Consider the following 16,451-nt stretch of genomic DNA (forward strand, 5'->3'; position numbering starts at 1 on the left):
TTGGAAGCAGCTTGAATATCTATCAATAAGATGATGGTTAGGTTAATTATACAACCACCATACCATGGTGTGTGGTAGACAGGGAGATTATATGAGATAAAGGAGTGTGGTAGATAGAGAAAAATCCCTTATACATATTGTTAAAAGGAGAAACGAATTGCATAGCAATACATATTGTATAATCGCATTTATTTCATAATCAACATTACGCATATACAGAAATATTATACATATATTCTTAAATGCATTTTTATATGGTCTGAGAGAATATTCCTATCAGTGGTTACTTCCGAAGTGGAAAATGAGTTGGGGAATGAAGGGGGAAAGAGAGACCTAGATTTTTTTACTGCACTGATTTAGGATTTTAAAAAATGTTTTTACGATGAACATATATTATTCACATATCACTTATTTATATAAAAAATAAATAAAGGTGAAGAGCAACACCTAATGGTTCCTTACCTTAGTATCTTAATTTTTTTCTTTTCACCTTATCCAGTTTTCTCTCTCTCATTCTCCTAGGGATTTTTATAGATACCTCTTCATTTTTATAACACTTGATAGAATCATGTTCCTATGCTTTTTTAGGCCAGCAAATATTGATGGATTAATATATCAGGGTCTCAGTGGTTATATTAATTTGCTAGGGCTACCATAAAAAAAAACTACCGATTGGGTGATTTAAACAACATAAATTTATTTTCTCACAGTTCTGGAGGCTAGAAGTCCAAAATCAAGGTTTGATTTCTTATGAGGCCTCTCTCCTTGTTTTCTGTTTCTTGTGAGGCCTCTTGTTTCTTGTGAGACCTCTCTCCTTGGCTTACAGATAACCGTCTTCTTGCTTTGTCCTTACATGGTATTTCTCATGTGCACACTCAGCAATTTGTATTTCAATTTCCTCTTCTTATAAAGACATGAGTAAAATTGGACTAGGGACCACACTAACAGCCTCAGTTTAACTTAATCATGTCTTTGACAGCCCTGTTTCCAAATACGGTAGCATTCTGAGGAATTGGGGGATTAGGACTTCAACATATACATTTTAGAGGGACAAAATTCAGTCATAAGAATGAGCCTGGAGCTCAAAATTTTCTTTAAATGTTCACACTTGTCCACCAGAAGAAACCATAAAGACCTTGAGTCCTTTAAGTGCAGATCTGTGTTCTTAAACGAGGGCTCCTTGTCACCTCCAGGCCACTCCAAGGGAATGGGCATGCACCAAAAGTCAGCACTTTGAGACCCCTCTCATTCACCTCAGGGGAGGTGGTATGGCACACCATGGTGAAGAGAGGACGGGCTTTAGAGTGAGACCACCTTCTCTGCCACTTACCTGCTCTTCTTAGACTCTAGTTTTCCATCTGAGGTAGGAGGACAGTAATACCTGCCTCAGGGTCAGGGCCAACTACATACATTTTTGGCCTTAGAGCAAAATGAAAATGTGGGGCCTTGGTTGGGGTGGGGATGTCAGTCTTCCCAACCCACTGGCAAATGGATAACACCCAAGGGATTGTTACCTCTGTGCTAGAACATAGGTAGTACCTGGATCAGGGCTGGGCAAAAGGCCTCCAGCCAGTCATTCCAGTTGTCAGCTACCTCCTTGCTGCACTGAGATGCCCCAGGGGACACATGCCTGACCATGATCCTCCCCATGGTCATGTCCAGGTCTCCAGCAGGAACAGACGGCAATGATGGATCGCAGCCTCTCCTTGTCGATGCAACCTGGTTGCCACCCCAGAAGAAGGGTGGCTTATTTCCCATGTGTGGGGATGGGGGAAGGGGGAGGTCAAGTGCTGCATGCAGCTCCAGGTAGTGGGGAGCTGGGGGCTGAGAACCTGTCCAGAGAGGTGTGGAGGTGGTGAGACATGGGACAGCATGTGAGTTCAGGCTTCAAATCCCCAGCGCATACTTCAATGTTCTATCAGATTTCACCTACAAACCACAAATTCAAAGATAAAATTATTAAGAATTTCAAAACACTAACTGCAGAGCATTAAGCCCCAAGTACAGGGCCCTTCTGAGCACAGTGTCCTGTGCGAACGGGCTGATCTCATGCTCATGAAGCCACTCTGCTCACGGCTAAATAACCTAAGAAAGGCTTACTTAACACAGAGCCTGATACACAGTATGAGTTCAGAACAAGAGTGTCTCTCTCCATTCCCATTCATTAAAGGAAGCTTAAAGTTACTCTTGCATAATTCACTGCCTTCATAGGACTTCTGTCACTTATCAAAATGAGTTTATCAAAGGATCCAAACAAAAATAAACCATGCCCTCTCATCCTTCAAGACCCAGCTTAATTTCCATCTACTTCAATAAGCCCTTGCTTTTGAATTAACCTCTCTATTTCCTCGGGTGGAAATTCTCCAAGAACTTTGCTTGTTCCTGTATTTAAACTCTGCCTTAGTCCAACCCAGGCATGTTGGACTATAGACATCAGAAGGCCCTGGGAGACAAGCTAGCCTCATCTGATTGTGTCCTTATAATACCTAGCACATGAAAATAAGTTTGGGGTTGAATTAAATCCAATGGAATTGAAATGGATTCTATCTATTCTAAGGAAGCACTTTTCTAATTTCTGAGTTTCTCATTCCCAAATTTGGTTATACATTTTTAAAGTAACACTAAGTGACCAGTGATACAGGAAAAAGCTAAAGCTCTAAAATGAGTTTAAACGAATTGTGGGTTTTCTTTGAGATTTCAGGGAAAAAGTTCTAGTCCAACACAAACAAAATGTTCTTACCAAATGATAATTAGCCAGATTGGTAAGTACATACATGAAACTCCATAAATTCAAGACATTGAATAATATTTAAATGGTCAAATGACAAGGCTTCCATTAAGTTATTATTTAGGAAAAAAGTGTCTATCCTAGCACACCTGTAATATCCTTTAAAAAAATGCATGATATGGACTTGAAGAGAATGTAGAGATATGAAAAGACATTGATTTGTCAGGATGATGGGGTTATAGTAAAATTATTTCTTTATTTACTCTTGTGTTCAATACATTTAGGAAATAAGCTAAAACAAAATGTTTCTATTCATACTGCTACTTAACTTTAGTCCTCGAGTATACTATTCCTTCACGAATACTAGTCCCAAGGGAAGGGTAAGGTTTTGACTAATCAAGATTTGTCACATTTGAAAAGAAAACACAAGAACAACAGAATTCCCCTACCAGATGATTTCCTAATATTCTTAACTAATCAATTTCTAAGATTAGTGGACTTTCCTGTTAGTTTCTTAAGAGGTCTAGGATTCCTATGAACATTTATACCTTTTTAAAAGCATACCTTTGGCATTTTATTCAAACTCCATTCATTACCGGTATGTGCCAGGTGATGGATTCTCACGGATTGTTTTTCCTAGAATTTGCCTCCCACCAAAAGAGCATAAACTATCAGTTGTGGTGGTCCCTAAATATGTGATGATTATCAGGAACACTTTTTGTAGACTTGTTCTGGAAGATTTTATTTAGGCAAGGGCCAACTATTTGTAATATCCTCTAACTAATTTATCGCAGACAAACTTGTTCTATTTCAAATACCAACCTTAAAGATGTAGGACTTCTAATAAGCCAAAAACCGTTCCTTGTACTTTGAGAGTCCTTTGGCTTATAATAGCTTGTGGTCTCTGCTCCCATGAAGTTTTGGCAACCCTCACTTAAAAAAAAAAAAAATCTCAAAAGAAATTCACATCTGGATTCAATTGATTGGACTTTAACCAGCCTCCATTGCAGTATGCAAATAATCGTCCTCCGTGGTATGTACTTCATGGCTGATAAAACTGAGGTGTCTTATTCTCAGAGCCCCAAACTTCTTTCTCATTTCCTTCCTTCCTCTGATACCGAAACCTTTCAAACAGACAGATGTCTTCATCCAGAATGCATCTCAAATGCTGGACAATATTGCCGAAAAACGTCAGTGCTGTACTGCAAAACATAAAACAAGCAGATGTGAAATTTCATTAACAAGGTTGCCTCACTGTGAGGCAAATGGACTCCTTCCAACCATCTCCATAAGAGCAGACTTAGAATATGAACACAACTCTTTCCACATCTCTGTTTTCCTCACTTAATTCCTCACACTTTTATACTGACCCATGCTCTCTCCACCTCCCACTCACCCACCTGTCCACAACATCCAAAGTCTCCTTGTTTTTGCAAATCTAAAGGTCATTCATCTCTTCCCTTCTTTCAACTCTTCACTGCTGTCTATATTTTGTTTCAATGACTTGCTTATTTTTCATGATCTCTCTTAAGATGTCTAAAACATGGAGATTGTTTTAATACTTGGAAAGTGACCTAGGATACCCAAAGAAAGTTAAGTAAAAATTTTGGCATGCCCAAATTTCCAGAATACCCAGTAATCTGAATTTCCTAAAATCTGGAGGCAGATGCTTCTAATACTAAACTCGAGAACTTGAGGACAGCTAATCAACATGATTATATATGATATATCCTTAATTTCAATTCTAGATGTGAAGCAATATGCCTACACAAATGTTCCCATCGACGGTCTCTGCAATGGATGCTAGTCCATTTGAGAATTCAAACTTAGATATATCATCCTATTAGTTTCTCTGACATTTATCCCCACCCCCACACCCCCAATTTCAATTCCATGTGAATTTAACACAGGTGCAGACTCAGGCTTAACATAAGGGAGCAATTTTCTGATTCATTCGTGTAAGACCCCGCGGGAAAGGGAGAACAAGATGTACCAAGGTAATATTGTATTGTCAAAAAATTAACTTAGCTTGTTTTTCCACTGAGGCAAAACTACCCACATCCAAATGCTTAGATATGTAAATTAGGTCTCACATACAGTTCTTGTCTTAGTCATAGTGTGGTAGCATTTTGAAAACTCATTCTCAAGAAAATAATTTTAAGGGAATATAGATAGATGATTATTTTAATGGGATTTTGAGGGGAGAAGTCCATATACATTGTTGTTTCAGTTCTGCTGGGGGCAGGGATGCAACAGCAAAAAATAAGGTGGTCCCTCCCCCCAGTCACACTGCTCTGCAAAAGCCACTCTTGTTCTGAAAGGAAATGGCATGTTGAAACATTTTTTATTATTATTTATAAAAATTCTTAGGTTTTATTAGTCCAGGGCTCAGTGAGTCTTCTAGCCGAACTGTACAGTTATTCAGTGCCTAGGAGCAGAATGGAGGGAGAAACTAATTAGCATAATTCTTACATCACCACCAGAAATTCTTTATTTGCCTTCAGGATCCACATTGCCGTGTGCTGATCAATATGACAAGGTCAGTAACCGTGTTTTTGTAACAATGAATGCTAACAGACTCAGGCCTCACACACATTGTCATTGTTTAACAGGGTCAGCTGAGTTAACTGAGAGCATTATGCATGTACAGTGCCAAGAAGACCCCATCAACAGTCAAATATACAGTGTTATCATTTTAGCATAAGTAGTGGAGCAACAGATTGCCCAGCTGTGCGCAAGTCAGATTTATCCAAAGATTCTGCACCAACCGTTGAGCCATAAGAAGGATTTATACCATGGCACAGGGGCACTGGACAGGGAGATGGGAGACAAGGGTGCTAGTCTTGCCTCTGCCACTTCTTCTCTGAAGGCTCAGTTTACACAGCAATAGAATGAGAAGTCAGACCAGATGACTTTGAAAACCTCTTTATGCCCCCAAGGCTATGATTCTAAGGCAGTGTACAGGACAAATGCATTGCCATTATGAATTTCAATGGAAACATAGTTTTAATACAGTATGTTTTGTACTGAGTTTCTATTTTTATTACTTTGGCATTTGGCAGAGAGATAAAGAAACTGAATTCCAGCAAGTCTGGTTACCTCAGGTGGCATATGTGCAGGAACTCAGAAGTCTGTACAAGATGAATCACGTGATGACTGACATGTGCTCCTTAGGCCTTGCAACATCATCAGCCCTATAATACAATCTACTTATCACTTTTCTTCTGAGAAATTCTGTTTAAATGTCCAGTGGGAGTGTGTGACTCCCTTTAGAATACCGGGGAAGTAAACATTGTTTAATCCATTTTTCCATATTGAGAAATGGAGTTCATTCCAGTTAAGTCAATATTAGGATAATTTTAAGGCTTAACCAACAATTTTTTCATTTTTGTTATTAAAATTTGCTTTTTTAATGTCATCACACACACAGAAACAATTCATAAATATCAAATATTAAGACAGAGTGGAACTGTAACAATTGCCTAGAAAGAAGAAAACCCAATATTCTATAAACAAGTAACAAGGTTCTTTTGGTGGAAGAAGGGAAAACAAGGATAAAAGAAAAACTGTCTAGGGCTTCCCTGGTGGTGCAGTGGTTGAGAGTCCGCCTGCCAATGCAGGGGACATGGGTTCGTGCCCTGGTCTGGGAAGATCCCACATGCCGCGGAGCGGCTGGGCCCCGTGAGCTATGGCCGCTGAGCCTGTGCATCTGGAGCCTGTGCTCCACAACAGTGAGAGGCCCACGTACCGCAAAAAAAAAAAAGAAAAAGAAAAACTGTCTAATGGAAAAGTACCATAAAGTATTGTAGATTGACATATATATAAGATAAAAAATATGAAGGAAGGAGTGTTGCTTTTAAATCCATTTTAGTATAAATAGACATCTTAGAAAACAATTTATTTTTAATGCAAATTGTTCTACTGTTATAGTACAAACTTCCTTTGCATATCGTATTGGTTAAACTATGTCTTTTCAACCTTAATTTTTTGTAATAAATTGTAAATATTTGGGCCTTTTAAATGCTTGATGCAGTGTTATTATTCTGCAGCAAAACATTTTTCAGATGTGCAACATTATTTTACAATAAATCCCTCAAGATGAATATAGTTGCTGGAGTCCCTTGAAATTTATGGCATTTAAGACTATGTTTCTTCAGTGCGGGGGCTCTTCAAGGGAATTTTTGACCGCTGATGCAAACGTTAGTAAGCAATGCACTTGTTTGGTTAAGACTTTTAGCCTTGACCTCCAGCTTTAAACCCTTGTCCTTTATTAATCACGTGTTTCCTGAATGAAAGAGAATATTTTCGGAGGGGGAAAATTGTTCTGGGACTGAAGGAGTGTTATATACCAAACAGACATGCCCAGATGACAAATAACCCCTGCATGATAGCCAGGGTTCATCCAGCTGGTCGGCCCCATATTTTGTGATTGATGGTGTTGATGTTCTAAATAGGCCTAAGATGTGCCAAGTATAAGAGCCATAACAAAGTCCTTCAGATTTATACTGTAGATAGAAGGAGGAAGCAAGAAGGCATGTTCCCAGCACATGGCAATTCTAAGAATGGTGTCATGATTACAAGTAACCTTGCAGAGTTTGTCTGGTTTCTTTCGAAATTAAACAAAAACTATTTGCTGGTCAGGAATGAGTAGGGTCACGTAAGGTCTGTCTGAACCTTACGATTACTAAAATATTTCTCTGTAACTGGACACCTCCTGAAACTAGGATGACATTGGAATCCATTGTAGGGATTAATCCACTGATTTTTCCTTTGCCTTTTGAGGCTTCTGAGAAAATAACAGTTCTTTGCTTTAAAAGAAAGAGAGAAAGAAAAGAAAAAGAAAGTGGCACCATGACATATATTGAAGTCATTAAATATTTAAAGTAAAAAACCTTAAAGATTATTTAACTTAATCCTACTCTCCTTACATTTAGGAAAATAGGATGTTTTTATTTTAATTTAATTTAATTTATTTATTTTTTATACAGCAGGTTCTTATTAGCTATCTGTTGTATACATATTAGTGTATACATGTCAATCCCAATCTCCCAATTCATCCCACCACCACCACAACCCTCTCCCTGCTTTCCCCCCTTGGTGTCCACATGTTTGTTCTCTACATCTGTGTCTCTATTTCTGCCTTGCAAACCGGTTCATCTGTACCATTTTTTTAGATTCCACACATATGCATTAATACATGATATTTGTTTTTCTCTTTCTGACTTACTTCACTCTACATGACCATCTCTAGGTCCATCCACGTCTCTACAAATGACCCAACTTCATTCCTCTTTATGTCTGAGTAATAGTCCATTGTATCTATGTACCACATCTTTTTTATCCATTCATCTGTCAATGGGCATTTAGGTTGCTTCCATGACCTGGCTCTTGTAAAGAGTGCTGCAATGAACATTGGGGTGCATGTGTCTTTTTGAATTATGGTTTTCTCTGGGTATATGCCCAGTAGTGGGATTGCTGGATCATATGGTAGCTCTATATTTACTTTTTTAAGGAACCTCTGTACTGTTCTCCACAATGGCTGTATCAATTTATATTCCCACCAACAGTGCAAGAAGGTTCCCTTTTCTTCACACCCTCTCCAGCATTTGTTGTTTGTAGATTTTCTGATGATGCCCATTCTAACTGGTGTGAGGTGATACCTCATCGTAGTTTTGATTTGCATTTCTCTAATAATTATTGATGTTGAGCAGCTTTTCATGTGCCTCTTGGCCATCTGTATGTCATCTTTGGAGACATGTCTATTTAGGTCTTCTGCCCATTTTTTGCCTGGGTTGTTTTCTTTTCATCTTGTTTATAGTTTCCTTTGCTATGTAAAAGCTTTTAAGTTTAATTGGGTCCCATTTGTTTATTTTTGTTTTTATTTCCATTACTCTAGGAGGTGGGTCAAAAAAGATCTTGCTGTGATTTATGTCAAAGAGTGTTCTTCCTATGTTTTCCTCTAAGAGTTTTATAGTGTCTGGTCTTACATTATGTCTTTAATCCATTTTGAGTTTATTTTTGTGTATGGTGTTAAGGAGTGTTCTAATTTCATTCTTTTACATGTAGCTGTCCAGTTTTCCCAGCACCACTTGTTGAAGAGAGTGTCTTTTCTCCATTGTATATCCTTGCCTCCTTTGTCATAGATTAGGTGACCATAGGTGCATGGGTTTATCTCTGGGCTTTCTGTCCTGTTCCACTGATCTATATTTCTGTTTTTGTGCCAGTAGCATATTGCCTTGATTACTGTAGATTTGTAGTGTAGTCTGAAGTCAGGCGGTCTGATTCCTCCAGCTCTGTTTTTTTCTCCCAAGATTGCTTTGGCTATTCAGGGTCTTCTGTGTTTCCATATAAATTTTAAGATTTTTTGTTCTAGTTCTGTAAAAAATGCCATTGGTAATTTAATAGGGATTGCATTGTATCTGTTATAGTTTTCTGAGTACAGGTCTTTTACCTCCTTAGGTTTATTCTTAGGTATTTTATTCTTTTTGTTGCAATGGTAAATGGGAGTGTTCCCTTAATTTCTCTTTCAGATATTTCATCATTAGTGTATAGGAATACAGGAGATGTCTGTGCATTAATTTTGTATCCTGCAACTTTACCAAATATATTGATTAGCTCTAATAGTTTTCTGGTGGCTGCTTTAGGATTATCTATGTATACTTTCATATCATCTGCAAACAGTGACAGTCTTACTTCTTCTTTTTGAATTTGTATTCCTTTTATTTCTTCTTCTTCTCTGATTGCCATGGCTAGGACTTCCAAAACAGTTGAATAATAGTGGCGAGAGTGGACATCCTTCTTTTGTTACTGATCTTAAAGGAAATGCTTTCAGTTCTTCACCATTGAGAATGACGTTTGCTGTGGGTTTGTTGTATATGGCCTTTTTTATGTTGAGGTAGGTTCCCTCTATGCCCACTTTCTGGAGAGTTTTTTTCATAAATCGGTGTTGAATTTTGTCAAAAGCTTTTTCTGCATCTCTTGAGATGATCATATGGTCATTATTCTTCAATTTGTTAATACGGTGTATCACATTGATTGATTTGCATATATTGAAGAGTCCTTGCATCCCTGGGATGAATCCCATTTGATCATGGTGTATGATCCTTTTAACGTGTTTTTGGATTCTGTTTGCTAGTATGTTGTTGAGGATTTTTGCATCTATATTCATCAGTGATATTGGTCTGTAACTTTTTTTTTTTTTAGTATCTTTGTCTGGTTTTTGTATCTGGGTGATGGTGGCCTCATAGAATGAGTTAGGGAGTGTTCCTGCCTCTACAATTTTTTGGAAGAGTTTGAGAAGGGTGGGTGTTAGCTATGCTCTAAATGTTTAATAGAATTCACCTGTGAAGCCATCTGGTCCTGGACTTCTGTTTGTTGGAAGATTTATAATTACAGTTTCAATTTCCTTGTGATTGGTCTGTTCATATTTTCTATTTCTTCCTGGTTCAGTCTTGGAAGGTTATACCTTTCTAAGAATTTGTCCATTTCTTCCAGGTTGTCTATTTTATTGGCATAGAGTTGCTTGTAGTTGTCTCTTATGATGCTTTGTATTTCTGTAGTGTCTGTTGTAACTTCTTTTTCATTTATAATTTTATTGATTTGAGTCCTCACCCTCTTTTTCTTGATGAGTCTGGCTAAAGGTTATCAATTTTGTTTATCTTCTCAAAGAACCAGCTTTTAGTTTTATTGATCTTTGCTTCTGTTTTCTTTGTTTCTATTTCATTTATTTCTGCTCTGATGTTTATGATTTCTTTCCTTCTACTAACTTTGGGTTTTGTTTGTTCTTCTTTTTCTAGTTCCTTTAGGTGTAAGTTTAGGTTGTTTATTTGAGATTTTCTTGTTTCTTAAGGCAGGATTTTATTGCTATAAAGTTCCCTCTTAGAACTGCTTTTGCTGCATCCCATAGGTTTTGGATCATCATGTTTTCATTGCCATTTGTCTCTAGGTATTTTTTGATTTCCTCTTCGATTTCTCCAGTGATCTCTTGGTTATTTAGTAACATTTAGCCTCCATGTGTATGTGTTTTTTACATTTTTTCCCCTGTAATTTATTTCTAATCTCATAGCGTTGTGGTCAGAAAAGGTGCTTGATATGATTTCAGTTTTCTTAAATTTACCAAGGCTTGATTTGTGACCCAAGATGTGATCTCTCCTGGAGAATGTTCCATGTGCACTTGAGAAGAAAGTGTAATCTGCTGTTTTTGGATGGAATGTCAATTAAATGTCAATTAAATATCAATTAAATCTATCTAGTCTATTGTGTTATTATTTAAAGCTTGTGTTTCCTTATTAATTTTCTGTCTGGATGATCTGTCCATTGGTGTAAGTGAGGTGTTAAAGTCCCCCACTATTAATTGTGTTACTGTCGATTTCCTCTTCTATAGCTGTTACCATTCACCTTCTGTATTGAGGTGCTCCTATGTTGGGTGCGTATATATTTATAATTGTTATAGCTTCTTCTTGGATTGATCCCTTGATCGTTATGTAGTGTCCTTCCTTGTGTCTTGTAACATTCTTTATTTTAAAGTCTATTTTATCTGATATGAGTATTGCTACTCCAGCTTTCTTTTGATTTCCATTTGCATGGATTATCTTTTTCCATCCCCTCACTTTCAGTCTCTTTGTGTCCCTAGATCTGAAGTGGGTCTCTGGTAGAGAGCATATATATGGGTCTTATTTCTGTATCCATTCAGCAAGCCTGTGTCTTTTAGTTGGAGCATTTAATCCATTCACATTTAAGGTAATTATCCATATGTATGTTCCTATTGCCATTTTCTTAATAGTTTTGGGTTTGTTTTTGTAGATCCTTTTCTTCTCTGTGTTTCCCGCTTAGAGAAGGTCCTTTTGCATTTGTTGTAGAGCTGCTTTGGTGGTGCTGAATTCTCTTAGCTTTTGCTTGTCTGTAAAGCTTTTGATTTCTCTGTCGAATCTGAATGGGATCCTTGCTGGGTAGAGTAATCTTGGTTGTAGTTTCTTCCCTTTCATCACTTTAAGTATATCATGCCACTGCCTTCTGGCTTGTAGAGTTTCTGCAGAGAAATCAGCTGTTATCCTTATGGGAGTTCCCTTGTATGTTATTTGTCATTTTTCCCTTGCTGCTTTCAATAATTTTTCTTTGTCTTTAATTTTTTGTCAGTTTGATTACTATGTGTCTTGGAGTGTTTCTCCTTGGGTTTATCCTGCCTGGGACTCTCTGCACTTCCTGGACTTGGGTGGCTACTTCCTTTCCCATGTTAGGTAAGTTGTCGACTATAATCTCTTCAAATATTTTCTCGGGTCCTTTCTCTCTCTCTTCTCCTTCTGGGACCCCTATAATGTGAATGTTGTTGCGTTTAATGTTGTCCCAGAGGTCTCTTAGGCTGTCTTCATTTCTTTTCATTCTTTTTTCTTTATTCTCTTCTGTGGCAGTGAATTCCACCACTCTGTCTTCCAGGTCAGTTATTTGTTCTTCTCCCTCAGTTATTCTGCTATTGATTCCTTCTAGTGTATTTGTCATATCAATTATTGTATTGTTCATCTCTGTTGTTTGTTCTTTAATTTTTCTGGGTGCTTGTTCTTTAATTCTTCTAGGTCTTTGTTAAACATTTCTTGCATCTTCTCGATGTTTGCCTCCATTCTCTTTCCGAGGTCCTGGATCATCTTCACTATCATTATTCTGAATTCTGTTTCTGGAAGGTTGCCTATATCCACTTCATTTAGTTGTTTTTCTGGGGTTTTATCTTGTTCCTTCATCTGGTACATAGTCCTCTCCTTTTCATTTTGTCTGTCTTTCTGTGAATGTGGTTTTCATTCCGCAGACTGCAGGATTGTAGTTCTTCTTGCTTCTGCTGTCTGCGTTCTTCACATTGAATGTTTAATTTTCTTATCCTAACTTCCTTGTAATGTTGGAGGGTCTCCTGCAGAGGTGGGGGGTGGGGTGGCTGTGCCTCACTGTGGGGACAAGGACACTGGCAGCAGAAGTTCTAGGAAGTATTCCTTGGTGTGAGCCCTCCCAGAGTCTGCCATTAGCCATACCAAAGAGCCCGTAGGCACCAGTGCTCAGGAAAATGGGATGTTTATAAATCAGGGAGAGTCATAAGAACTTCGTGCTGTTTATTTTTTAAGGCATTTATAAACAATTCTTTTTTTTGTTAATGTCATATAATAATTTATTTAAAATCCATATGCAGTCACACATCTAAATTTCCATAATTATCTCTTCTGGGACAGTGAAAAAGAATATGCTCCTCGGGGCAGCGGGGACTTCAGACTATACTACAAAACTACAGTAATCAAGATAGTATGGTACTGGCACAAAAACAGAAATATAGATCAATGGAACAGGATAGAAAGCCCAGAGATAAACCCACACACATATGATTGCCTTATCTTTGATAAAGGAGGCAAGAATGTACAGTGGAGTAAAGGCAGCCTCTTCAACAAGTGGTGCTGGGAAAACTGGACAGCTACATGTAAAAGAATGATATCAGAACACTCCCTAACACCATACACAAAAATAAACTCAGAATGGATTAAAGACCTGAATGTAAGGCCAGACACTGTCAAACTCTTAGAGGAAAACACAGGCAGAACACTCTATGACATAAATCACAGCAAGATCCTTTTTGACCCACCTTCTAGAGAAATGGAAATAAAAACAAAAATAAACAAATGGGACCTAATGAAACTTAAAAGCTTTTGCACAGTGAAGGAAACCATAAATAAGACGAAAAGACAACCTTCAGAATGGGAGAAAATATTTGCAAATGAAGCAACTGACAAAGGATTAATCTCCAAAATTTACAAGCCCCTCATGCAGCTCAATAACAAAAAACAAACAACCCAATCCAAATATGGGCAGAAGACCTAAATAGACATTTCTCCAAAGAAAATATACAGATTGCCAATAAACACATGAAAGGATGCTCAACATCACTAATCATTAGAGAAATACAAATCAAAACTACAATAAGGTATCACCTCACACCGGCCAGAATGACCACCATCAAAAAATCTACAAACAATAAATGCTGGAGAGGGTGTGGAGAAAAGGGAACCCTCTTGCACTGTTAGTGGGAATGTAAATTGATAGAGCCACTATGGAGAACAGTATGGAGGTTCCTTAAAAAACTAAAAATAGAACTACCATACGACCCAGCAATCCCACTACTAGGCATATACCCTGAGAAAACCATAATTCAAAAAGAGACATGTACCACAATGTTCATTTCAGCTCCATTTACAATAGCCAGGACATGGAAGCAACCTAAGTGTCCATCAACAGAGAATGTGGCACATATATATACAATGGAATATGACTCAGCCATAAAAAGAAACGAAATTGAGTTATTTGTAGTGAGGTGGGTGGACCTAGAGTCTGTCATACAGAGTGAAGTAAGCCAGAAAGAGAAAAACAAATACTATATGCTAACACATGTATATGGAATCTAAAAAACAACCAAAAAAATGGTCATGAAGAAACTAGGGGCAAGGAGGGAATAAAGACGCAGACCTACTAGAGAGAATGGACTTGAGGATATGGGGAAGGGGAAGGGTAAGATGGGACAAAGTGAGAGAGTGGCATGGACATATATACACTACCAAATGTAAAATAGATAGCTAGTGGGAAGCAGCCACATAGCACAGGGAGATCAGCTCAGTGCTTTGTGACCACCTAGAGGGGTGGGATAGGGAGGGTGGGAGGGAGGGAGACGCAAGAGGGAAGAGATATGGGGATATATGTATATGTATAACTGATTCACTTTGTTATAAAGCAGAAACTAACACACCATTGTAAAGCAGTTATACTCCAATAAAGATGTTAAAAAAAAAAAAAGAATATGCTCCTGTTAAACACTTCCGTTTGGTTATAAACAATTCTTTGAAAGCAGATAACATATGGAAAAGCCAAAAAGTCATATTTGAGCTTTTCAAGAAGAGGCACAATGATAGCACTTCCCATTTTAAAATGAATATTAAATAGAACTCATATGCATAGGAAGTTGATACTGTTATTTTATGAGGCTTTCATTAGTAAGAGTTCATATCCTCATGTTTATGTAGCAGTTATTTTTGTGAACCTTCAGAGCACTGAGGAAGCAGATCCCAGTAAACTATCCCCCATTCCTCATCTCCTGTATATTTGCTAAATTTATTCCATTGGGTGCTTTAAGGAACAGTTCTAGGAAACTTATTCCTGAGATTGATGTAAGCGTGTTGGTCAGGACAATTTCTATGCAGACTCTTTGAGAAACTTCTTTCTACTCTTAGTATGTGAAATAGTTGTGCTTCTCTGAGACAGTGTATTTACATTTATCATAAAGACCCTGAGGTGCACATAACTCAGGGCATTCCTTCTTTGCATTGGCCATTAAAAAGCGTGGAACCTAATTGGAAACCCATCTTTCACAATAAAATAGGGCTCAACAGTGCACATTTCAGTTTCTAGTCCATTCCTGGGCTCATTAGCTGGTCCTGTCTTTTCTTTTCATTGTAGATTTCTCACTAAATTGTGTTATCTTGCTGTATCTATCTTTGTGATCCTCAAGTTTTCTGGGAACAAAATAAGCCTGTTAATCAATGTTTTGATTCCTTGTGAGAAAATGTTTTTCCCTATCACCTTTTACAAATTCTAGAAGACTTTATAAATGGGAAAACTAATAAAATGCAAAGTTTGTTGAATGGACATAAATAGTACTATGGCTTAATAAGACAGAATATTTAAGATCAGAATTGTCAACTAATCAGATCATATGAGGCTTATATTATTATTAATGTTAGAAATCTATTTCCCAACTGAGGATGGGTTTATCAGTCAGGGAAGCCAGTTAGATTCTGTTACCTGATACTTATAATATTTATGTATAATTGGGTATGACTACATCTAGAAACCTAAGGTTGATAAAATACTATATACCAGTGAAGAAAATCAAAGAAAATTAAATCATGATGTTTTCATTATGTTTTTATGACTCCTATATCAACAATATTTGCTATAACATTAGCAAAAGTGTTAAAGAGACTAGGTAAATTATAATCATTTATTATGAAATCAGAAATCAACTGGTGATATGACAAATTTTCGATGGCACAATATTTTAAGTGCTGCTGAATTGCCAGTTCTGAAAAATATTCAACAAGTACATGTAGGATCACCTAATTTGCCAAGATCAGACTTTGATGAGTTTTAGTTACTATTGCTAATATAATAATTTAGAAAATCTTTAAACCTGCAAGTCATGGGACATTATCTCAGGGAAAACATCCATAGTTTTAAGGATGAAATTCTCCTCCCGACTTAAAGGAACAAAAATGAAGTTTTCCTCTCTATTGTAGTTCTGAAAAATAGCGTGCTACAGTACTCCTTGGTTTTGTTTTTATCTTTGGCACGTTGTTGTTTCTGTTATCAATATAGTTGTTATGTTTTAAAGTGCTTTATATTTGCCCATTAGCCTTCACTTCAGCTTTCCAAGGCTGGGGAATATCTAGTTTCTTACGTCTAGTTAACAAATACGTAAACCAAGGCACACATTTAGATTCTTTTTCACCCATTACATAGCAAGTATGGAGTATAGCTAAGAATAAAGTCTGTGATCACATGACTTAAGATGATTGGCTGCACCACCAGCTCATGTCTCCATGAGAGATGTGGCCAATGATGGTCAATGAGATCTAGCAACATAAATATGTAGGGATATGACCAACAGAAGAATTCTACTCCAAGCTCTATTCTGACTGGAGAAATT

At 37.4% G+C, this 16,451-nt stretch overlaps 1 long non-coding RNA gene across 1 annotated transcript in view; it reads right to left on the minus strand.

The window, feature by feature from the left end:
• Positions 1-248: 248 nt before the first annotated feature.
• The window catches only part of LOC132597783 (uncharacterized), a 38,775-nt gene continuing 22,572 nt past the window's right edge, over positions 249-16,451 (minus strand). The window contains exons 2-3 of the long non-coding RNA XR_009565082.1: positions 3,551-3,930; positions 249-1,929 (exon numbers count right to left, since the gene is read on the minus strand). This is a non-coding gene — a long non-coding RNA (uncharacterized lncRNA). The remainder of the gene's footprint in view (positions 1,930-3,550; positions 3,931-16,451) is intronic.

This window comes from Globicephala melas, chromosome 9 (assembly GCF_963455315.2).
Source record: "Globicephala melas chromosome 9, mGloMel1.2, whole genome shotgun sequence".
Taxonomy (NCBI): Eukaryota; Metazoa; Chordata; class Mammalia; order Artiodactyla; family Delphinidae; genus Globicephala; species Globicephala melas.